The 23800-nt window shown below is 47.4% G+C and overlaps 1 protein-coding gene across 1 annotated transcript in view; it reads right to left on the reverse strand.

Annotated features, from left to right (window-relative positions):
• Nucleotides 1-23800, reverse strand: part of LOC138492254 (acyl-CoA dehydrogenase family member 11-like) — a 1439352-nt gene that overhangs the window by 318470 nt on the left and 1097082 nt on the right. The gene's annotated exons all lie outside the window — the stretch shown is intronic.

Below are 23800 nucleotides of genomic sequence, written 5' to 3' on the forward strand. Positions count from 1 at the left end.
TGATCATAGTGGGTGGTGATGTACAAGAGCGGATACAGACAATCATGGGCCGTGCCTCAGGTTTTTCACAAAAGGAGTACATTTGGTATTAAAGAAGAAATACTGGAGTAGCACACTACAGACCAGGACGCTCAATATTCATCTTACTTTGTAAACACTCTCTAATCCCTGACCTCGTAAATTCTCATTCCCCCATCCACTCCTCGCACACTTGTAGATAGATGGACTCTAGAGACAATGTAGCCATTATCTGTTCAACGGTTAAGTAACAAAAATGTAATTCTGGCATTTAACTGGGGACAGGATTGTGAAGTGTAAAAGCCAACACGCTCTTGGTGAGGTCTACAGACTTTGCTGTAGATAGAAGCATCCCAAGCCAATGTAAGGAACAATTAAGGAGGCAATGATGTGGGTTCTATGAAAAAGGGAATGGGGCAGTAAAGTTAACAATCTAGTGCAGTAAAAAAAGCAAATGTATACATTATGCATTTCTTTGACAGAGTTATATCTGTGAGAAACCTGAAGGTGTCTCCCCGACTAGTTCTCTGGGGTATCTGTCCTCCAGGTGGCCAGGACACGGCCATCACTATTGGATCCAGTTCCTGGGGGTGGACCAGCATCACCTGGATGCGGGGTCCTCGGGAGTGGAAGCGGGACACCGACTGGTGAGACGTGGTTTTCCCCTTTATGTAACAACTTTTCCCCAGCCTACCACTTGGATACTCAAACACTCTAGTCTCCCACCCTTTACCGACACAAACAAACACCACAAAAGGCAACGGACAAACACCAAAGCCATTTACCTGACATGTCCCAACCTAAGGGTCAGGCAATTGACCAAGATCATACACACACCTGATGGCCCTTCCCTTTCCCCACAGGGATAAAAGGTGGAGCACGAGAGCACAATACGGGCAAGGCAGACCGCACAACGAGACAGCTATACAAGCACAGCAGTTCAAGAGGAGAAAGGTGGCGAGAACTGAAAGGCTGACAAGGAGAGACGCAACCTTGCCCTTCCCGACCAAGACCCACAAGACCTCCGTGGAAGGAATCGTAAGACCGCGAACAATAGCTCAAGTGTGTTGCAGCAGATGTCAACGGTACACGGGTATGCCTGCGCTGCTACGCAGGACAGAGGAAGATGCCTGCTACCGTGGTACCGGCCTTGACTCCAGATATACGCCAAGCGGTTCATCACAGCTGGTTAGTCGAAGAGGAACCGACAAAGACATCGAACTGAGTTGAATGAAAGTCACAAAGTGGCACATTGAGGAAAGTACAAAGAACTGTAAATTGTTAAGAGAAAACCAGCTACAGAGGGGTACGGCACCACGTGGGTGCTCATTCGAGACACTCTGGTGAAATCCCCTACTTTATAGAAACTACTGATACCAGAAGGCCATAGGAGAGCTGCTAAGATAGATCAAAGAGGTCATACAGGGATCTTGCAAAATCCTCTGTACAGTTGAGTCTTTGACCAGCGAACGACTAGAAACCAAATGAAGTAAATGAACTGTAAAATTGGTAAGAGTGAACCCTGACAGAGGGATGCCTACAGAACGGGATGAATTTTAAAGTCCCAATGAACAGTGTGTTGTGTTAGAAACAGGAGGGTATTCTCCCAAGTAGACTTTGGGAGTCCCTTATTCAGGTGGCCAGGGACAGGCTGGTGCTCTCAGATCCCAACCCTGGGGGTGGACGAGCGAGGGAGGATCACCTGGGTAGGGGACCCTGGGGTTATGCTTGGGGAAATATCCAAGGTGAGACACGCTATTATGCTGAAGAAAAGCTTTTATAGGTTGCACCAACTCTTCCTTTTCACCCAAAAGATCTCACTCACCCCCAATCCCACAAACTCTCTGTATCTGACGGATACACTAGAAGCCCAAACCCTGTTGCACTCAAAAACAACAAGTCCCAGAATTCTTGTTTGCCTACTTTCCATTCAAATACTCCTCATCCTTTGCCTCCACGTCCTTCTGGTTATTCTTCTCCGACCACCCAGTCTACTAGGACAACAAACTACTGTTACCACAATCCCCCTTGTTTATTTGAAGATGGTAAACCTGGTCATTCACCCTTCTAAGTTTATCAAACCCCCTGGTACAAGCACTAATTCCCTATAACATCTCTTCCCCTTCCTGTCACGCAAAAAACCTGGAAACTCTAAATCTCCCCTTTTCCGACATTGAACACTTTTATACACCGTAAAATACAACAGACTAACAACCAAGCTGTGTACCTGACATGTCCCAATGCAAGGGTAAGGCTATTAACCAGAATCCCACACCTGACAGCCCTTTACTTTCCCCACACAGATAAAAGGTAAAGCAAAAGAGCCCAAGAGCAGGAAGGCAGACCGCATGACATGAGAGCTAACAAAGCATGGCAGTTCAAGAGGAGGAGAATGACGGCGCAGACCGAGAGGGTGACGACGAGAGAAGCAACCTTGCCCTTTCCAACCAAGGCCTTTGAATCCTCCACAGAAGAAATCATAAGACCGCAAAAAATAGCCAGTGTGTGTTGCAGCAGATGTCTACAGTAAGGGAGACCATGCCCCGCTGATAACCAAGCCGGGGAAGGGCACTGGTCTTGGTGGTACCGACCTTGACTCAAAGGATAAAGAAAGGCAAGCGGTTCATCACAGCCAGTGAGTCGAGGGGAGAATCGATAAGAAACCAAACTGTTTTTAAAGAAATGTAGGCAATGGCTAATTTGAACTTTGAAAGGCTTAAAGATACGATTGAGGAACAAGGGGGGAAAGGAACAACAGAGGAGGCCAGCACTACGTGGGTGCTCAGGCAGGAAACTCTGGGCGATTTCCCGAAGGTAGAAACTACCGGAACGAGAAGCCCTTGGGAAGAGGCGAAAAGAGTTCAGAGTGGTCATACAGGGGTCTTGTAAAAATCTCTGTACTGTCGAAAGTCTTTGAGCTAAAGAGGATTGCAAACCTAAGGGAAATGAATCCTGCTTGGTGAAATGAGCGTATGAACAGTGTGTTAAAGATGGCAAGACGTGAACCCGGCGGAGGGATGCTAGCGAGATGGGACGAAGTCCAAAGTCCAGAAGTACAGTGAACTGTTTGTGGAAGTTGACAAAAGTAAACCCAGAAGAAGGAAGCCGACAATCCGAGACAAAGCCTGAAGTACTGTTTGAAAAGACATTAAGACTTGTGAAAGTAAGAGGTATTGGACGACCAGGGGAAGTGAATTTATCCCTTTGTTAAGTGGGACCGAGCCCGGTCGAGGGAGATCCAGCGGTGAAAAGTCATTATCCAAAGTTCATTGAGAAAGGAACTGTTCAATTGATTGGTTGGATATGATACGCATGGGGTCGGCGCCCAGAAGAGGGGAACCCATGGGTGAAGCCATCACCCAACGTGAACTGTGGAAAACAACTTGTATGTTGAATACATCAGGCCTCGAAGGCAAGAGACTTTTTAATGCCAAGAGACTTTATCATCGAAGAACCTGATAGCTTGGAACGTAACCATCAGCTCGTACCTAGAAAGCTCTTTTCTGTGCTGTGTTCCAGAGCGTCACCTTGTCCCGTGCGGAAAACGTGGAGAAGGGAGACCCATGGCAAGCACATCAGGACTTAATATTTGGACCACTTTTTCTTTATTGAAACCTTATCCCACGCTCTTTCTATAATTAGTTGTAAGGAATTGGCAATAGGTTTTTTCTTTAGTATAGGCCCACTTTATTTTGACAAGGCCACTAGGACTGCCTTATTTTTCACTTGATGGTCGACCCTTGCTCCCATCTTAGATTTAGGTTAGGAATTTTTCCACCCTACAGTCATTGTTCAATAAACACCACTGAACTGTGATCACTTGTGTCTGTCTTTACTTTTGCCACCATGAGTTCCTTACAGTTGACAAAGATGAACCCGACAGAGGAATGTCCACGTTGAGCTGTTTAAAAGATATGTGAAAGAATGGTTTTAAAGGACATTAAAACTCCTGAATGTAACAGGGGAAAGCATTGGTGAAAAACCATAGTGAATCCGACGGAAGAAAGCAGATATTCGAGAAGGGTCTGAGCTCGGTAGAGGGGGACCCAAGGTTGAAGGCATCACCCAACGAAAATAACTTTTTGTTTGCTATTTTTGGAGCCTATCCAGTCCTCGGAGGAAAGAGACTTTCAGGAAAGAGACTTAACCACTGACGGCCCTGAAGCGGAACTGTCGCCTCGTGCTGGGAAAGCTCAGGCGTGTGCTGTGCTCAGGAGTCCCACCTTGTCCCGTGCTCAAAACGTAGGGAAGGGAGACCTCCGGCTACTACATCTTGACTTATCATTTGTGAACACTTCTTTCTTTCTTGTGAATCCTATCCCACACTCTTTTTGATATTTAGTTGTAAGGATTGGCAATAGTTTTTTTTAGTATAGGCTCTTTTACTTTGACAAGACACCACTAGGACTGCCTTATTTTGATTTGATGGTTATAGCTTGCCCCCATCTTAGATTCAGGTTTAGATTAGGCGTTTTTCCACCCTACCTATCCAGTTTAATAAACGCCCTTTAACTGTGATCACTTGTGTCTGTCTATTCTTGATACCATGCCTTCCTTGCAAATGCAAAATACAAATCTTTCCAGCCAATGCGGGCAAATCGGTGAACAGGTCAATCGGCAAAATGATAAAATAGCAAAAATGTCCATTTGGAATCTTTTGTTGTTGAGAAAATGGGTTACCCAAAACATCAGAGTCCATCGGAGACTAGGTGGCAAAAAGTGCCAAAAAAGTAGTTGGAAGAGGCCTCTGCATTGCTAGATGGAAAGTTAGTGGAAAGCTCGGGAGACTGGAAATGCCTATATCTAGTTTCTATTGTATTGCTGTTTTTCAGTTAATGTAGATTACTGGACCATAAAGTGTGCCTCAACTCTTTCTTGTTAATCTTACTTTTACACTAGCTCATTTTTTTAAGGCCGCTCTAACATGGCCACTGGGTGTTCTTGGAGAGACCACTCGACTTCGCTGGGATCACTTTATCGCACACTAGCACTGTGCAGGGCTTCATAACAGCAAGGAAGTCGCCCAAGAAAACCTTTAGGAGACCCTTAATGGTCTCCAAAGCAGAGTAGGTCCTGCTGTGTGCTTTTTCTGATACTTCATCTAACGTAAAATGATTACATTTCATTTAAAGTCCTATTGTGTTCCTTGTATGACCTTGGTCTGGGGATTTGCTGGCCCCATATTTCTATTTTAATGTGCTTTTATTGTGTTGCTGTGTTTCTTATTGGAACACAAAGTGTGCATGGAATACTTAATTTTAATCTTGCTTTTACACCTTCTATTGTATTATTTATAGGTTTTTCACCTCATATTTATATTACATTGGGACCCGTCCCTTAATGCACTCTAAGATGGCGGACCAGTGGTAGTTGGCAAGCCACCTGACTTAGTTAAGATTACGAAACCAACTGCAGGTTGTTATGCAGCCCTGCACAGTGCATCTGCAGGTTTTGTTGGTTGGAGGACGCAGCAAGGCACAGAACTCTACTAGTCTCCACAGGTTTTTGATGCAAGTACTCTCCAAAGACATCAGTCATGGATACCAAATAAACTTCAAAACCAGAGAATTTCGGTTTGAGAGTGATATACGAATATTCATTTGCAGGCATTTACCTTAAATCAACATTACTGGAGCAGATCGGGCTTATATTTACACGCAATGTTAGGGTTCAATTTATCAAGTTGCCAATCGGATATTGAGGAGTATTTGAAACTAACTATAATTAGACATGTGTTGTATAGATGCAGAGGGGAGAGATACTTGCATTTTCTACAATCGCATCATTTTGGATTTCAGAACACGAATGCCTATCACAATCTAGTCTCTCGAGTTAATTAACAATATTCACGTCTTTTAAGTATATTAATAATTCATTACTTGAAGCCCGGAACAAAGGGACCAGCTGGTCAATATTTTGGACACCCAAGTGACTAGTTATTGATTGTAACACAGGATATTCACTTCAATATGGCCGCAACACCAACAGACTCAGGAAGTGCACGTGCCTTGCAATGTGCCGTTGCCAGGACAAGGGACGTTAGCAACCACATTGCTTTGCCAACTGACTCAAACAAATATACAACATGGCGCGGGTAGCGGGCGTGAGGACTAGTACGCAGACTTTTTTCCAGATATTACAGTAAGACCCCAGCGCAGACCTCGCTACTGGGCTCCCATCCGAGGACTTGCTCTCAGCCAGACGCAACCCTGAATTAGTCAGTGACGCATTCTTAGATGTGTTACTCTGCACGTACTTGACAGCCATAGGAGCAAGGCTATTTAACATACAGCGAGCTAAACGGCGCTACTTACATGTTTTTGTTAACGCATTGGGCAGAGAATGCAGTTTAATAAATAGCATCTAAGTCCATATGGATTAGTATTATTATAATTAGCGGGCCATTGGTCGCATTAACATGGTCTATTAAGCGCATTTTCACCGGTTTAGACTAGAAGACGAAACAGAGAAGCAATCTCATCGACAGTCCCTTTGTTAATAAGGAATGGTCAGTCCTAATATAACCTTGATCTGACAAGAATCTGTCTTACCCTTAGATGCACAGGAATTTATCCCAAAGAACAAACAACTAGAATTTCACTTAACAACCATCTGTGGAAGGTAAGACATACAAACTTAAAGCACTATATCAGCCTACCTAATCCAGATGTATCGCAACACATGGAACTAATTATGTTTTTGTCCACATTCTCTCCCATGGGAAAACATTTTCTTTACTTTGCTTCTTCTCACTCCTTACAATCTTCCCCTGAACCCCAACCCTGCTTTTCTGCCAATCTCAATTGCATGATATTATGAATATGATCAAATGATACTCATGAACTATTTCTGTTGGAGTTATATGATTTCTTGCATTTTTGTATAAATGATCTTACCATCACACTGTTGCGAATACAAACATTTAATTGTAGTTTATGTTATAAGGGATATGTGCATGCCCTTATTTTATAAAGGCCCAGTCGGCCGAAACAAGTGTCATCATAAGAGGGCAACTGAATAAGTGTGATAGTTATAACAATTTGGAAGTAACACAGGCAGACGTTTAATTGTGCTGAATAAACAATTGTACGTACTATCAAACTTGGCGCAAGTCTCCAGAAGAGTTCCTTTTTTAAATTTTTGCACACTCCAAGGTGGAACTTAGCTTTCCTTCCACCAACTCTGGGGAGACGCAACAACGTTTTTAAACGATCCAGATGGATTAACTCATCGAATAAATAAATACAAGGGACCGTAGAGTCGCCAGTGGAAGACCAGCCTAAATGAGAGCAATTCATTTTTCTTTCAAATAAACTTTAAGCCTATTGCCTGGGTAGGATATTAATGTACCCTCATTTTGGATTGCTTTAGCAGACTATCTTTTGCTGGCCTTCTTCCAGTGGGTGATCTCCCACCTCCTTAGAAGTTAAATGCCAGATCAGTTATAAAACATGCTATCGAATTGCATTACCTTATTCCCTTTTCTATCACTGATTTGTTTTTTACTACTGCCAGCTCGATCACAAAGTACTCGTGACATGTAATTTCGTATCTGGCCATTTCAGCCATGCTAAAACCGAAATAAGAACCATAGTCCCAGCCTTGATGTAATGTGAAGTGCGATGCAAATGCTTTTATATTCAGTGAACATGAGACGCGAGCATGAACTTAGAAAAATTGAAGTACAATACATTAGAATGTATTTTGCAGTAGTCTGGGCCGAGCACCAATGACCTTGAGCCTGGTACATTACAGTCCTTTTGTATAAACAAAGCTGTTCATGGCTCTCTATGCTTTCTTCTAGGACAAAAACCAATGCACCAATAAATAGAAAATAAACAACAATACAACAGAAGCACAGTACTTCAAAAGAACTACAAAACTCTGTCCTCGCTGGAGGTCACACAGGATAGATGTTGTCCGCTGATACTTTTGTTGAGAAAGAGTTCTAGTGCTGGATGACAAGGTCATCCTAGCTATAGCTTACACAAGTTTGATGCTGCTCACTGATGCTTTGTTTAGCCAGCTTTTTAGTGCTAGATGATGTTGTCATTGCTGTAGTTTACATAGGATTGATGCTGTTTGCTGATATTACTGCTGTGGAGCATACCGCTTGCCCTCCCCTCTCAGCAGACAACTTTGGCAGTTGTACGCATGGAACATTGAGCGCCTGGAAAAGTATAAATAAGACAGGGTTCTAGCCCTAAAAACAGCTTTGTTCGGTGATGGAGCTTATCAAGAAGACGAGGGGGCAGAAGACGAAGGGCTGGAGAGAGCAGAGAAGCAGAGGCTATCCAGAAGGAAGAGGTCGACTTTCTCTTTTTTCCCCTGGCTGAATTTTAAAGCCACTAAGCTTGATTCATGGCTGTTTTGAGCAATGTAGAGCCCTCAAAGGACTCTACCTATTGACTTTTGAACAGAACTTTGATTTCTTTAAGCTGTATGGGGAATAATTTTGCTTATGCCACCGCATTCCCTCCCCCAAGGCAAATCAGCTCACCACCTAAGAGCAGGCCCTGTCCTTGCTGGACTACATGCTATTTCCATGAAGGAAACCACACCAATTGCATTTTGAATGGGTGCATTATGCTTCATCATACTTGTTAGCTACCAGGTACCAAAGCGGACACTTTACTGGGCTAATTAGCCAGGACCTATGCAGGTGCTGATGCTGAAGGCCAGCGCTGAGAAGATGCCAGTTGAAATCGAGGCTTCCAGGAGAGGAGCATGACGATTGTGGTGAAGAGTGGGCTAGAGTCCCTCAAGACCCCTAACACCGCTAAAATTGGCTACACACACCAATGCAATCCCAAATGGGCTGTTTAGTCCTGAAGATAGCTCCGGTCCTGAAACCAAGACTGGGACGCAGCCGAAACTCGAGTCGACAGTATTTTGTTTAAAATCTTATTGGATGACATAGTTGCTGCAGTTACCTTAACTGTGAGGGGAAATACTCATATCAAAATTGTTGTTGATATGTACCTGTAATGTAATAATTGGTTGCATTAATGTGTAATCATCACCTTGTACTTTGCGGTCAAATTGGTAGACCCTATGTTTGTTTTTTATCAATAGTTTTTCTGATTAATGGTATATTTTGCTCAGTTTGCACAGTATGAGGGATTATGAATGTGAATGAATGATGTGGGTTGTATGAGATACTGGGCCTCATTACGAGGTTGGAGGTAGCCATGGTGCTGCTAGCACCATGGCTACCCCCTTACTGCATTCCGGGTCCGGGTTCTCGGAATAGGGTCTTACCGGGTCATTCCAACCTTGGAGGATCCGGTAAGTCCCCATTCTGAGAACCATTCCCCCATTCCCATTCGAGCCCCCATAGGGCTCAATGGGAATGGGGATGGAGCTAATAAAGGGCCCGCTAATATCGGGCCCTTTATTAGCTCCCTGGTCCCTTAGTGGCTCTCGTAATGCGGCGGTAAGGGGTTAACGGCAACGGCACCCTTACCGTTAACCCTTTACCGCTGACCTCATAATGAGGCCCACTGTATGGGTTGTTGTTGGTCATGAAATGTGTTTTTTTATACTAAATGTAATTATTAGAGATTTAATTCATGCTCTTTTTAATGTATGTAAGAAATTCTTTTTACACAATGTCTTCATATTGATAATTTTTGTTTGATATAAAATAAAGAATAAATTGCAAATTAAAAATGTATGGGGTTCCTATATACGGCGATCGCTATCACAAGTAAAATGATTAATATAATGCCATGAGAGTTGGTATATACCCTTGGGTCTATACATTTTGTACAGGACTACATGCCGAGTAGGAGAGGACTTTTACCCTTTATTAATATCACATTGAGAAAAGGTACTGAGGTATTTGGGCAGGTGCTTTTATGAGGTTGCCTATCCTGGTTTGGTGAGGCAGCTGTCTCTATGAAGATTTCCTAGCATGATTTGTGAGGTCGCATAGCATATCTGGGGAGGCAGGTAGTTGATTTTTAAGGTGATTAGGATTTATTGCAGAAGGTTGATCAGTCTTAGTCTTGATTCAAGGTAGAGGCGATGACATGTTTTCAGCTTTTTCATTAATTACTTTTTTCATTTTTAGTGTGTTTTGCCTATTCACAATAATAGCAATGTTTCTTTATCACTTATTTCTCATAATTAAAACATGTATTTTTTATATGAGAGTGTAAGACATTTAATTGAGTGACCATTTCTGAGTGTCATCAGAGGCATTTAAACAAATATTAAGTGTGGGGCATCTATTTGAATTATTATGTATTGATGTGTTAAATAGGGTACATGTATTTTTATACACAGCAAGGGTTACTGGATGGTGTGAGCAGTGGACTATCAAAAATATAATATGATATTGGTAAAACTCTTCTGTGTTGGCAACTGAGAGCAGCCGCCCAATGCAGGATTTGTTGCTTGCTCTCTTTCCTGTTGCAATGACAGGTGCACACTTGTCCTTACCCCTATTCCTACCACAGCCACTGCTGGAGAGGTTCTTGGACACTACCCTGGGGGTGGAGGGACGGCTATGGAGGTAGGGGTCATAATATTGTCACTCTGGTCCTGACCTTGGCTTTAGTCATGTTACCAACTACAAAATTCTCTGTGTCAACTGTTGAAACCCCCAAGAAGGGGTGTTGCCCTCATCTACAAAGATGTATATACTCCTTGTCAACACCAGCCTCCAAGATTGATCTCTACCCAATGCTTGCTATTTGATTTCTGTCGCTCACTCTTTTTCTAAATGATTTTCCACCCTTGTCTCCGATTTCACATTTGCGATAGATAGTTGCAAATGACAACAGACTTAGTGAACCGCATATTTGTGTTGGGAGATTTTACAGTTTGGATTGAGGATGAATGCATCCTGCTACTGGTAGCCTTATTCAATCTATTAAAGCTCTCAACATACACCAATGTTTCTCTACTCCTACTCATTTGTATTTGTATTTATTTTATTTGTATTGCGCACCTTGCCCAAGGGCTTGCGGGCGCATGTTTTAGGTTACAGGGAAAATTACATACTTTACAGGGAGGTTACATAGGGGTAAAAGAATAAAACTTTACAAGTTATAATTACAACAGAGTTAAGTTACAATTTACAGCAGTAGGTGAAGAGTAGCGTGCAGTTACAAGTTACCAGATATATTTACAACAAGGTCAAATATATTACAAACAGGTTATGCATTAATAGAGGCAGACGAGTTGCGCTAACAGTTGACAGATGTCAAGGAGGATGCGGATGCATCTTGTTCACATAACCAAAGTTTAGTTTTGGCTTTAAAGGCGTGACAGTGCGGAATGTTCCTTAGGCCATTGGGAAGGGAGTTCCAAAGCTTGGCTGCCAAGACAGGGAAACTCGACCCTCCCCCTGATTTGAGTTTGAAGTTGGGGAAGTTCAGTGTGTGTAACTGGGCAGATCTCAGCAGTCTGGCGGCTGTGTGTTGTGTGAATCGAGCTACTAGGTAGGCAGGAGCCACGAGGTTCTGTGCCTTGTGGGTTAATACCAATGATTTGAGTGATATGCAGTGAGAGATAGGTAACCATTGGATGTTGCGTCTCGTGCTAGAGATGTGACACCGTCTTGGTATGTTGAGTGCTGCCCTTATGGCATTGTTTTGCGTGATCTGGAGTTTGTCGAGGTTTCTTTGGCTGGTCGCTAAGTAGAGGGCGTTGCAGTAATCAATTTTTGAAAGGATGAGCGTTCTGGCTAGTATCAAGCAGTTGTCCGGTGTCAAGAGGGGCCGGCAGGCTGTAATCAATTTACAGGTGTAAGATGATGCAGAGACAACTGCGTTGGTTTGACGATTAAGGGACAGAGTAGAGTCTAGGTAAATTCCTAGTGTTTTGGTAACATTGGCAACTTTGATATCATTCCCGTCAATGGAGAAGGACTTGTAATTAGGGTCAAGATTAGTAAGTTTTGATTGTGAGCCTAGAATGATTAACTCAGTTTTTTCGTCATTAAGGCAGAGCCCATGATTGGCCATCCAAACTTGGATGATGGTATAGACTGTATTAAGAGATTTGGGGCCTCATTACACGGAAGGCGGTAATGGTTAACGGCCACCGTTAATGGTAACGGTGACCGTTAACCATTACCGCCTTACTACGAAGTCCCTTAGCGGGTTGGTGCATTAACGCCTGCTTTTTGCAGGCGTTAAAAACCAACCCGCTAAGGGACCTTGGTGCTAATTACGGCACCGCAAAATTGCGGAGCCGTAATTAGCTCCTTCCCCATTCCCATTATGCCCTATGGGGCAAAAATGGGAATGGGGAAGGGCAATGGTGGAAGGGGGAATTATCGCCCCACCAACCTTGGAAAAGGGGGCGGTAATTCCCCTTTCCACCAAGGCGGTGCCGGTAATTTACCGGCATGGTCCAGGGTGCTAATAGCACCCTGGATTACCGCCTTCTGTGTAATGAGGCCCTTGGAGTCGGTTATGTAATCACCAGTGATAGGGATGCGTATCTGAGTGTCATCCACATAATTAGTGTAGGAGACACCCAGATAGTCAAGGATATCAAAGAGAGGTTTGGTAAACACGTTATATAGTGTAGGGGATACACAGGATCCTTGAGGGACTCCACACGGAACGTGGGCTGGATCAGCTGCAGCTAGTGGGGAGAAAACCCTCATGGTTCTGTTGGCCAGGAATGAGCTGATCCAAGATGCAGCTGCGTCAGAGAAATGGGCGGCGATTTTGTGATGGTGACAGAGGATTTAGTGGTCGACCAAATCAAAGGCTGCTGAAAGATCAAGGAGAAGCAGGAGCGCCAGTTTGCCTTTGTCTTTCAGGTCCTCGATTTGTGTTTTTAGATCTAGTAGCGCTGTCTCTGTGCCGTGCCCATGGCGGAAGCCAGACTGTCTGAGCCCAAGTAAATTGTTGAGCTCGAGATAATCCTGGATTTGGACATAGGCTGCACGATCGAGGATTTTGAGCAAGTATGGCACCGTAGTGATGGGCCTATAATTGGACGGGTTGCTGGGGTCCAGATTGGGTTTCTTTAATTAGAGGTATGACCCACGCATCCTTGAGGTTGTCGGGCACAGTGCCTGATTCAAAGGAGGCATTTATGAATGAGGTACTAAAAGGGGCGAGATCAGGCGCAGCCTCTTTGATGATGGCTGCAGGGCAGGCATCACCTTGGCAGTTGGAGGGCTTGAGCTTGTTTATGATGTTTTCTACTTCCTTAATGGTGAGTGGGGAGAAGCAGAATGGTTTGATGTTGTGTTTGGGGGGCTGGATTGTGTAGGTCGGGGTGGCACCGGACGAGTCTATCAGGTCGGTTTTTTTTTTGCATTAATTTTAACTTGGAGCATGGAGATTTTGTCCAACAGTGCTTTTTGGATATTTGAGCACCATTCCATATCCGGTGAACTTGTGTCAAGGGGAGCAATTGGAGACTCAAGTTCCTTGAGTATCTTAAATAGCTCCTTGGTGCTGGATTGGGCTTGGGTGATCCTATTGTTGTATACTTCCTTTTTTGCATTAAAGATAGCTTCTTTGTAGGTAAGGGTAGCTCATGTGAGGTTATTTTTGTTTGCTATGGAGGGTGCGCTTTTCCAAAGAGCATCAGCTTTTCTTTTTTCTTTGCGCAGGTCGTGTAAATGCAGTGTGAACCAAGAGTTCAGGTGGGGTCTTGGTTTTTGCTTGCGCAATTTGATAGGGGCGATGGTATTGAGTGCTTTTAGCAAGACGTGATTATAGGTGTCTACTAGCACTGTGGGGTCAGAGCAGGACTCGGCTGCCGAGTTCAGTAGGGGTAGGATGAGAGATATAACTTTCTCAACTGTGATGTCTTTTTTGTTACGTGTATGAGTAGGGGGGGCGAGGCTAGGTTTGTCAACAGGTGGGCTGGTGTTAATGGAGAATTAGATAATATGGTGGTCTGAACATGCGCAGGGCGATACAGAGATATCGTTGAGGGCACAATTCATATCGGCGACCCAGTCGAGAGTGCGACCCTTGATGTGGGTTGGCTCCTTGATATGTTGTGTAAGGCCGAAGTCAGTCAGAACATTTGCTAAGTCAGTGGCTTTGGCGTCATTCTTGTCCAGATAGCCTAAATTGAGATCGCCCAAAATAATAATTTGCGAGCTAGGCTTAGAGCTGGATGCAAGGATAGAGGAGATGTCTTCTACGAAGGTTGGGAATGCAGTATGCGTTGGTTTTTCTCCTATTAATCTGGCATACATATCTTCAGTACATCCAGGTATTCGGTCTGATAATTTCCTGAAAGATGTTTCCATTATTTTGACATTCCACTTGTGTTTTTATCCCTCCCCTGCTCGCATTTCCACTACTTGCACATGGAAGGAACAAGTTACTTACCTGTAACTGTTGTTCTCCAGCATGGGTCTGGCATGGATTCACATGCTCATGAATATTCCCCGTCGTCAGGCTGGGAATCCTCGGTAAAGAAAAGATCAGTATCAGTTTCGTTTCTGATCTGTCTTTCGTAGTAGTAATCAATCACTGATCTCTGCGTCATACTGACCACAGCCAATGACTGCCCTCTACCTAAGCCCCGCCTCTGGCAGCCATCTTCAGATTTGGTAGCACGTGAAGTGGCAGTATGACCAAGTGAAGAGCCGCAGAGGGGTAGGCGGGAGGGTTCGCATGTGAATCCATGCCAGACCCATGCTGGAGAACAGTTACAGGTAAGTAACTTGTTCCTTCTCCAGCATGGGGTCTGGCATGGATTCACATGCTCATGAATATAAGAATAAATAGCAGTACACACATGCACAACCACGGGGGGTGGCAAAAGGCTCAACATCAAGCAATACAAAAAACTCAACATTAAGCATCTATTACCTCCTCACCAGGCTCACCTTAAGCGAACAGGTTGCGCAGCACTGCTTGGCCGACCCTGGACTCCTCCCTGGAATCCCGATCGACGCAGTAGAATCTCGTGAAGGTGTGCGTCGACCTCCACGTAGCAGCCCTGCAGATGTCCAGCAGGGGCACACCAGATAAGAACACCGTAGAAGCAGCGATCGCTCTGGTCGAATGGGCTCTCGGACGGCCTGGCAGCGGTCGGTTAGCCAACCGGTGGCAGTGCATGATGCAGCCGGAGAGCCATCTGGAAATAGAAGACTTCGAGAGAGCCTTCCCTTGATTCACAGGTCCAAAGTTCACGAACAGCTGTGATGTCCTCCGAAAACTCTTCGTGCGGGCCACGTAGAACTTCAGCGCTCGAGCCACATCGAGAGAGTGCAAAGTCCTCTCGGCCGGCGACGAAGGAGACGGAAAGAAAACAGGTAACACCAGGGGCTCGTTAAGATGGAAGTCCGACGGCACCTTGGGCATAAAGGAGGGGTGCGTCCTAAGCACCACCCTCGAGGCATGGAAAGTCAAGAACGGTGCTTTGCAGGATAGGGCCTGGATCTCTCCCACTCGTGCGGAAGTTATGGCCACCAGGAATGCAATCTTCCACGACACAAACTTCATCGGTGCGGAGTGCATCGGCTTGAATGGGGGCCCCATGAGCCTGGTCAGCACCACGTTAAGTTCCCACGCCGGGGCCGGGGCCTTCACCGGCGGGAACGACCGGAACAGTCCTTTCATAAACTCTTTTACCAGTCGATGGGACCACAGGGACGTCCGTCCTGTGGTTCTGGTGTATCTGGAGATCGCCACCAGATGAATCTTAATGGAGGTGTGGGCCAGCCCAGCCTTTGCCAGCGATAGCAGGTACGGCAGCACTTGAAGGGCCGTAATCCGTAGGGGGTTTATCTTCTGTGCTCGGCACCAGATAGAGAACCTCTTCCACTTATGACCGTAGCATTTGAGAGTCGAGGACGCCCTGGCCCTTGCAAGAACCTCTCTGCAGTCGGCGGTATATCGTAGCCTCCAAACTCTAGCGCTGCAGGAGCCAAGCCTGCAGGTTCAGCGACGCCGGGTCGTGGTGGAAGATGGCGCCTCCTTCTCTGGAGAGAAGGTCCGCGTCCGCCGACAGCTTGATGGGGGGGGGGGGGACGTTGACAAGTTCAGAAGGTCCGGGAACCAGATCTGCCTCGGCCACGCCGGTGCGACGAGGATCATCCTGCACCGGGACCTCTTGAGCTGGTTGATGAGTCGAAGCAGCAACGGCAACGGAGGGAACGCATACAGGTATAGGCCGTCCCAGGGGAACGAGAACGCATCGCCCATGCTTCTCGGCTGGGGAAACCTGCTGGCGAACCTCTTGCACTTCGAGTTCGTCGCTGTTGCGAACAGGTCGATTTGGGGTTTGCCCCATCGTCGGAAGAGTTGATCCACCTGATCCTGGCGCAGTTCCCACTTGTGACACGCGCGCAGCTCCCTGCTGAGCGAGTCGGCGATGGTGTTTCTTTCTCCCGCCAGGTGGAAGGGAACCAGGAACATCCCCTGGGCGACCGCCCAGTGCCACAGATCCTGTGCCTCCTTGGATAGGGCTGGGGATCTGGTGCCTCCCTGCTTCCATATGTAAAACATTGTCGTGGTGTTGTCTGTGAAGATCCGCACCACCTTGTCCTTGAGCGACGGGAGGAACGATTTGAGAGCCCAGAAAACGGCTCGGAGTTCCAGGACGTTGATGTGCAGGAGCCTCTCCTCCGGGAGCCAGAGGCCTCTTGCGTGGAGATCTCCGGTGTGGGAGCCCCAACCTTCCAGGGAGGCGTCCGTCGTCACTGTCTCCTGGTACGCCGGCGTCTGAAAGTCCTTGCCCGCCGTGAGGTGCGCTCGAACGCCCCACCACTGAATCGCCCGCCGGAACACCTCGTTGAGGGGGACCCAGTCTTCGAAGGTGCCCGTCGCCTGCAACCAATGGGCGTCGAGAAATTCTTGAAGAGGGCGCATCCGTAGTCTGCAGAGGCGCACCAGGTAGATGCAAGAGGACATCATACCCAGGAGGGACTTGATGGACCTCACCCTGGCCACGTCCGTGGCCAGCAGGCGCTGCTCTTTGCCTAGAATGGTCTTGGTCCGTTCTTCCGACGGTGCCGCCAGGCGCCTCACTGTATCGAGCTTCGCTCCCAGAAACAGGGCAACCTGCGACGGCACCAGGTGGGACTTTGGGTAGTTTATGGCGATACCCAGGTCTGTGAGCAGCTGGACGGTCCTCACAGTGTGTTCGACGGCGAGTTCCTTCGTCCTTGAGCGGATGAGCCAGTCGTCCAGGTAGGGGTAGACGTGAATCCCCTGCAGGCGCAGCCGCGCCGCCACAGGTGCTAGGCACTTGGTAAAGACTTTGGGGGCCGACTTCAATCCGAACGGCAGTGCCCTGAATTGGTAGTGGCGTCCCTGGATGACGAACCTGAGGAACTTTCGGTGACTTTTGAGGATGAGAACGTGGAAGTAAGCATCCTCCAGGTCCAACGACGATAGAAAGTCACCTTCCTCCAGCTGTCCCAGTACGTGCTGGAGGGTGACCATCCTGAACTTTTGTGACCTGATGTATTTGTTCAAACGACGAAGGTTCAGGATGGGGCGCCAGCCGCCCGTCTTCTTCCTGACGAGGAAGTACCTTAAGTACACCCCGGAGCCTCTTCGGGACAAGCTCGATGGCGCCTTTCCTGAGCATCGCCCGTACTTCCAACAGCAGTTGCGGGACATGATTTTCCTTCCTGGCAACAGGTGGAATGTGAGGGCACTTCCTCAGGAATTCGATAGAGTGTCCTCTTGCCAGGGTATCCAGCACCCAACGGTCGGTGGAGATGGACTTCCACACGCCGACGAACTTCATCAGCCAGCCTCCCACCGGGGTGCTTCGGTGGGGGCCCGAGACCACGGCCGGTTCAGTCCTGCTTGGAGGTGGTGGCCTTGCCGCCCTGGCCACCTTGCCGACGGCGGCGAGGCGCTCCCTGCTTGCCGCGACCCCTGTAGGCCTCTTGAGACGAGGAGCGTGCCGCCTGGCGGTAGGACGACGAGCCACCGCTGGATCCCTTGGAGGCACCCTGTCTGCCTCCGGAGCTCCGAAAGGGCCGTCGTTGCTGAAGGGCTCCTAGGGCGCGGGCCGTCTCCGTGTCCGTTTTTATGGCTTGGAGGGATTCGTCCACCGCCTTCCCGAACAAGTTGCTGCCGTCGACGCCATGTCCAAACACCCTGGTCTGGAAATCCCGACGGAAGTCGGTCGCCCGGAGCCAACCCCGTTGTCGTAGGCAAACACCGTTGCCCAGCTGGCGGAACCCGGTATCGGCAATATCGGTTGCCACCATTATGGCGTGGTCCGACGCCACCTCGCCTTCTTGCAGTATTTCCAGGGCCTCGGACCTCTTGTCGTCCGGTAGGAAGTCCAATATGGGGGCCAGCTTAAACCAGAGCTCCCTGTCGTAGCGGGCCACGATCGCCAGGGCGTTGGCCGCTTTGATCGTCGTCGCCGCCGACGAAATGACCCGCCGCCCCATGGCGTCCACTTCTTTTCCTCGCCGTCCGGCAGGGAATTCGACGTCGAGGCTCCTGGCCCCGCCGCTTTCTTCTTGGCCGCCGCCGAGACGACCGAGTCCAGCGTTGGCTAGGCCCTGAGGCACAGGGGAGCGGTTTCGGGGACCCGGTACTTCTTCTCGTACCGGTCCCGTTTGGCTGGTGCCGTGGAGGGGTTCTTGAGAACCGACAGGCCCTCCTCCCAGATGTCATAGATTAGAGGCACCGCGATGACAGTCTTCCTCTTGGCCTCCCGGCGCTGATAGAGGAAACCTTCCTTTTTCTGCTCCTCCGGGCAGAGCTGGACCAATTCGGACGCCCTGGCGATCATGGCGTGGAATGCGCCAATCTCGTTGGCTGGCGAGGCCCGTGCGACGGGAGACGGGAGACCCGTTCCGTCGTCGTCGCCCTCAGAACCCGTCGTCGAGCCCATCGCACCTTCATCTCCCGACTCGTGGGAGGATGAGGAGGGAACTGTAGGCCTTACGGGGACGAGTGGAGGAGAGGGTTGGGTCCTCCGTCGTTTGTTCTGAGGACTTCCCGACGGGCCAGGTTGGGGGTCCTCCGGCCTGGGCCGTGGGAATCTCGTCCTTATCTCAGAGCATAAGGACTGGATCGCAGACAAAATGGCCGCCGAGCTATCCTGAGGCCTAGGTTCCGGCTGCGCCGGAAGGGAAGGCTGCTCTTCCTCGCCATCGTCGTCTTCCTCGGTTATCTCCCGAGGATCTTCCTTACGGGATCGAACCTTTTCGAGGTTCCTCGCGGCCTCGGTCAGTTCCTCCTCCGAGGCTGACTCCGAGCTTGAGGAGGCTACCGTGCCCCCCCCCTCGCTTCTTCCATCATGGTGGCCATGACGATGGGCTGAAAAGAGGATTCCCTCCTTGGCGGCAGGGAAACTCTAGTCCCGGAGGCAGTCTCCGCTGGCGGGGTCTCTGCCGGCCTGGCCAGAGTCGCTGCGATCGCCTCGATAGAGGCCTTTGCCTGCTGGGTAGGGGCCTTCACCACCTTAGGTGCGTCCCGGGCCTTCTCCTTAGGGGGAGGGGCGACGCCTCGCTCCCCCTCTTCCGAGATCGGACGGGGCTTCTCCCGAAGCTTACCCGGGGTCTCGGACTTCCTCTTCCCCGAACCGGAGTGCTGGCTCGTGGTTGACGGTGCCGGGGAAGGCACGCCCTGCCTGGCGACCGAAGAGCCCGACCTTTCGGTGCTCCCGGAGCCAGCGGACTCGCGGCGCTTGGCCTGGTGTTGGGCCCCCGTCGCCGGGGCGCCCGCACAGGACTTAGAAGCCCGCTCGGACCCTTTCATCTTCTTCTCACCCGCTGAGCCCTTCTCCAACTAGCTGGCGAGACGGGATCGACGGTCCCTCATGGTCCGCTCCGACAAGTTCTTGCAGAACTGGCAGTCCTTCTCTACATGAGTCTTGTCCCCATGAAGACAGTAGAGGCATCGCAAATGCTCGTCCTCCTTAAACACATTCTGCAGCCCGCAACCAGGGCAGCTGCGAAACAGCTTGGGTCCGGGTGACGAACTCGCGTCCTGGGCCATCTCGAAGTAGGCCGCGAATCTTCTGGAATCCTCCAGGAAGTTGATTCGACGAAATCTTCACCCTTGAGGGGCGCAGGAAAATCCCGTAACGTGTAGCCATTAACGGGAGTAGGAACAGTGGAGCTTGAGGCTCGATTAACCAAAAAAAATGTGAAAAATCACTTGAAAAAGCGCGAAACACGCAGTAACAGCTCGTGAGCTAAGCACGAGGACTCTCAACACTTGAACGTGCGGTAAAAATCTGAAGATGGCTGCCAGAGGCGGGGCTTAGGTAGAGGGCAGTCATTGGCTGTGGTCAGTATGACGCAGAGATCAGTGATTGGTTACTACTACGAAAGACAGATCAGAAACGAAACTGATACTGATTTTTTCTTTACCGAGGATTCCCAGCCTGACGACGGGGAATATTCATGAGCATGTGAATCCATGCCAGACCCCATGCTGGAGAAATAGTTATCTTCTGGTTCGTGAGAAACTATCTTATCTAACTGTTCGGCTTCTAGCTGAGGCATGGACACTAGCAAAGCATACAAGACCTTTCCCACCTGGATTGCTGGTTCCCTTAATAAGCTAGCCCCTTATGTAACCAAGTCTATAAACTCCAGTTTGAAAAAACTGGTTCACTACCGATTTATTAAATCTATCTGGAACGTCACCTGGAATGCAAATGGAGATCCACCCATGATGAATTTACGCCAGATTGGAATACAAAAATAATTTAATATAAAAAACTGCTATCCAACCAGCAAAAACACTATTATTGATGTAAACTGACAACAGCAGTAAAGTTCAATAAAACAACTTCTTGATTTTAAAGGAGCACACAAATTGCCCTCTCAATCTCGAGTGACACTACAGTTGAATTTTGTATCCACACGAACCAATTCAGCCACAACAACATTGCACTGTGTATTCACCACTTATAACCATTGCTTGCCCTGCCCTAGTTGACAGTTGACCAGATGTGTACTTTCTTTGCCTCTTCTGTGGATGAACAACCACCCTTGAATGCATTGCCCACTTTTTCCTCTGAAAAAAGTATAAAGTTGTGTGCTATTGTTAGGGAGAATTCTCTGTTTAGGCTGAATTTCCTAACCTAGCAAGTCCCCCAGCAGCTTTGCTGGATTTTTGGGGTTTATTTTTTTTCTCCTGCCAAGAGTGAGACTCTTTTACCCTCACTCTTGGACATGATTTGAGTGCCTTTCTTTGACCCTAGATGTGTTTAATGGGCTATGGGGTCTTTTACTCCATAGGGCTTCATGTGTTTTTGTGATGTGTGTTACACAGCACCCTCAGTGCAGTAACACAGGGGTGTCATAGTGACTCCCCAGTATAGACTCCATACCCTGGCACTGACTACTGTCTCCCAGGGTCTGTAAAGTCACCATTGACTTTACTAGTCTTAAATTCTGAACAGAACCAGTACAAACCATCATATTGTGGATGTACTGGCTGGGGCAATTCGATTGACCCGGGGTCTGTTAGTCGAGGGGGCACGTCTCCGTCCCCCCTGATCAAGTTTTGGCTGGTGGCAGTGGATACTTTTATATTCAACCGCGAATATTTCTCTATGGGATTTTCCCATTGTTCGAGGCTACTATCTTTATTTATTTAATTACGATAGCCTCGAACATACCGCCGGTTTATTTAATTAATATTAATTCTCCGGTTGGTATTTTTTGCCAAAACTCGGTTCTAAAATGGCGTTTGTGTTCTCTTCTGTGACTCCAACCCAAGTCGAGCCATTTGTTCCACTTTTTGGCGGGCTTCTCCACAGAAGCCCTCCAAAGTGGTGCCACTCTGTCTGGGGTACTTAGGAGGGGTGGAGGGGGATTTAGGCACCCTGGACTGAGTTGCCTAGGCAACTCAAGTCGCAATTCGTCCTGATTGGCCCAAGTGGTGAGCCGGCTGGCTCACCACTTAGCATGTTTGAGTGACAGCTAGGCTGAGTGAATGGGGGTTTTCTGCATAAAAGCAGGGCTTTGGGGACTGGAACTTTAGAAGTCGCCACAGGACCTAAGAATCCGACGAGGGAGAAGCTGAGCCGACCTGCTACGACAACACCTCCGGTGGAGCCCTGCTGAACCGTCTCACCACTTTTCCCAACGACATAGGAGATCTCCAGCCCGGAGAGTCTTCTTCCTTCGACTGGTGGGGATAACCAGTCTGCTTCCTTTTTCGCTTCCTGGAACATCTCGTGGCCGCCTTGCCTGTGCCAAGCACCCTGGCAACCGGGATACCACGTTTTACCACTACCGCGAATCAAAGGGTAGTACCTTTAACCGGAAAACTCCGCGGCTGGTTTCTTCCCTGGCAGTGCAACGACCTTCATCTTTCCTCCACGTCGAGATGTTCTCTTCCTCTGGACGACGCCGCGACTTGCACCTGCTGCCAGGAACAACTGCCCCCGCTGGAGGATCCTTTCCACATAAGGTACCGTGTTCCGCCTGGCTTCCCTTGCAACCGACTGTACGGGGTAGATTTAGCCCCCGGCTTTCGACCCTGGGTTAGCCTGGGACACCCTGGCTAAACTTTTCTGAGCCTCACTAAAACCTTTCTGAACTCCCTGCAAGACTTTTTAAGCCTGTTGTCATTGTGTGATTTTGGGTGCATTTGTGCCCTGCTCTCTCCAAGAGTGGGCCCGGCCTATGGACTTTGGCTCACAAGTAACTTTTGACTTTCCTGCCTTGCTTAAGAGTTCCTAAGTATTAGTGTGGTGTATTTTCCTACATTCTGCCTTTTTCGTTAACTTATTGGAGTGCCATCTATAGTTAAGCGCTCACCTCTGCCTGGAAATAAGTGGTGTTAACTAAGACTTGACTGATAAGGAATAAGGAGTGTATATATAATAATAGTAATGGTGTTTAGAGTGATTTACAATAATAGTGCTGGAGTGTTTCAATAAGTGTGATTTTAAATAAATAATGATATACTTTGATACCAAAGATCTGGTCAGTGTTTGCTTGTGCTATTTTTTATTTTTGTTTATTTCAAACCGTTGTTTTATTAGTTCGATCAACAAACTTTTACAACTTTCATAAAAAATGAGTTTTTCTTGTTATAATACAGTAGAAAGACATTTTTCTTTTGTGTTTCATTTCTGCAATTTAACATATCTTGTAAAAATATATTTTCTTATTGATAGCAATAAAAGTACATTTTTATGTATCACCTCTAAAATATCGATGTGGCAATTTGTTTTCTTTGATATACTATTCCATTTGGGTAATAGACACGAGTTATATACTTTTAAATCATGACAATAGGTCAACGTGATGCATTTCTTATCCATTATAATAATGCCATTTTAACAACTTCCCATCTACCTATTTTTTACAAGAGTTCCAGCGGTACACAACACAATATGATGTAACTTCATTATCACACTTGCAATTAAATTCAAAATTACGATATTAATTTCAACCAACAATAAGGGAATTCAGATTCTAGGAGGGATTATGAATAGGAAAAATCAATTTACCAAGGATTGACATATCATATTCTAACAGTAGCTCCAATGTGCTTTATAGATCAACTAAGTGCCATTATTTTCTTATTAGCCTCAGCAGGTAGGCTGCTCGTCATTCTTGTGAAACATCTTCTCAAGTTCATGGTTTATAATTACTAGCAGTCTGCACAGTGCTAATATAAAGCTCGTGCGAGTCCCCCACATGCAAGCTAACCAAAGCCATTCCCTGCTTGCCTCAGTTAATATACAGTCGATTGCAATTGTTGATACACGTATTGCCTCAAAATATGTACAAAGTATAACCAGATGTTTTAAGGTTTCTTGAATCGAACCCTTCCTGCGGAACCTACATCATAACTGCGCTTCTACTTTCCAGTGCAGTTTCCAACCACTGATT

This window comes from Ambystoma mexicanum, chromosome 10 (genome assembly GCF_040938575.1).
Source record: "Ambystoma mexicanum isolate Mex_15411 chromosome 10, UKY_AmexF1_1, whole genome shotgun sequence".
In the NCBI taxonomy this organism is placed as follows: domain Eukaryota; kingdom Metazoa; phylum Chordata; class Amphibia; order Caudata; family Ambystomatidae; genus Ambystoma; species Ambystoma mexicanum.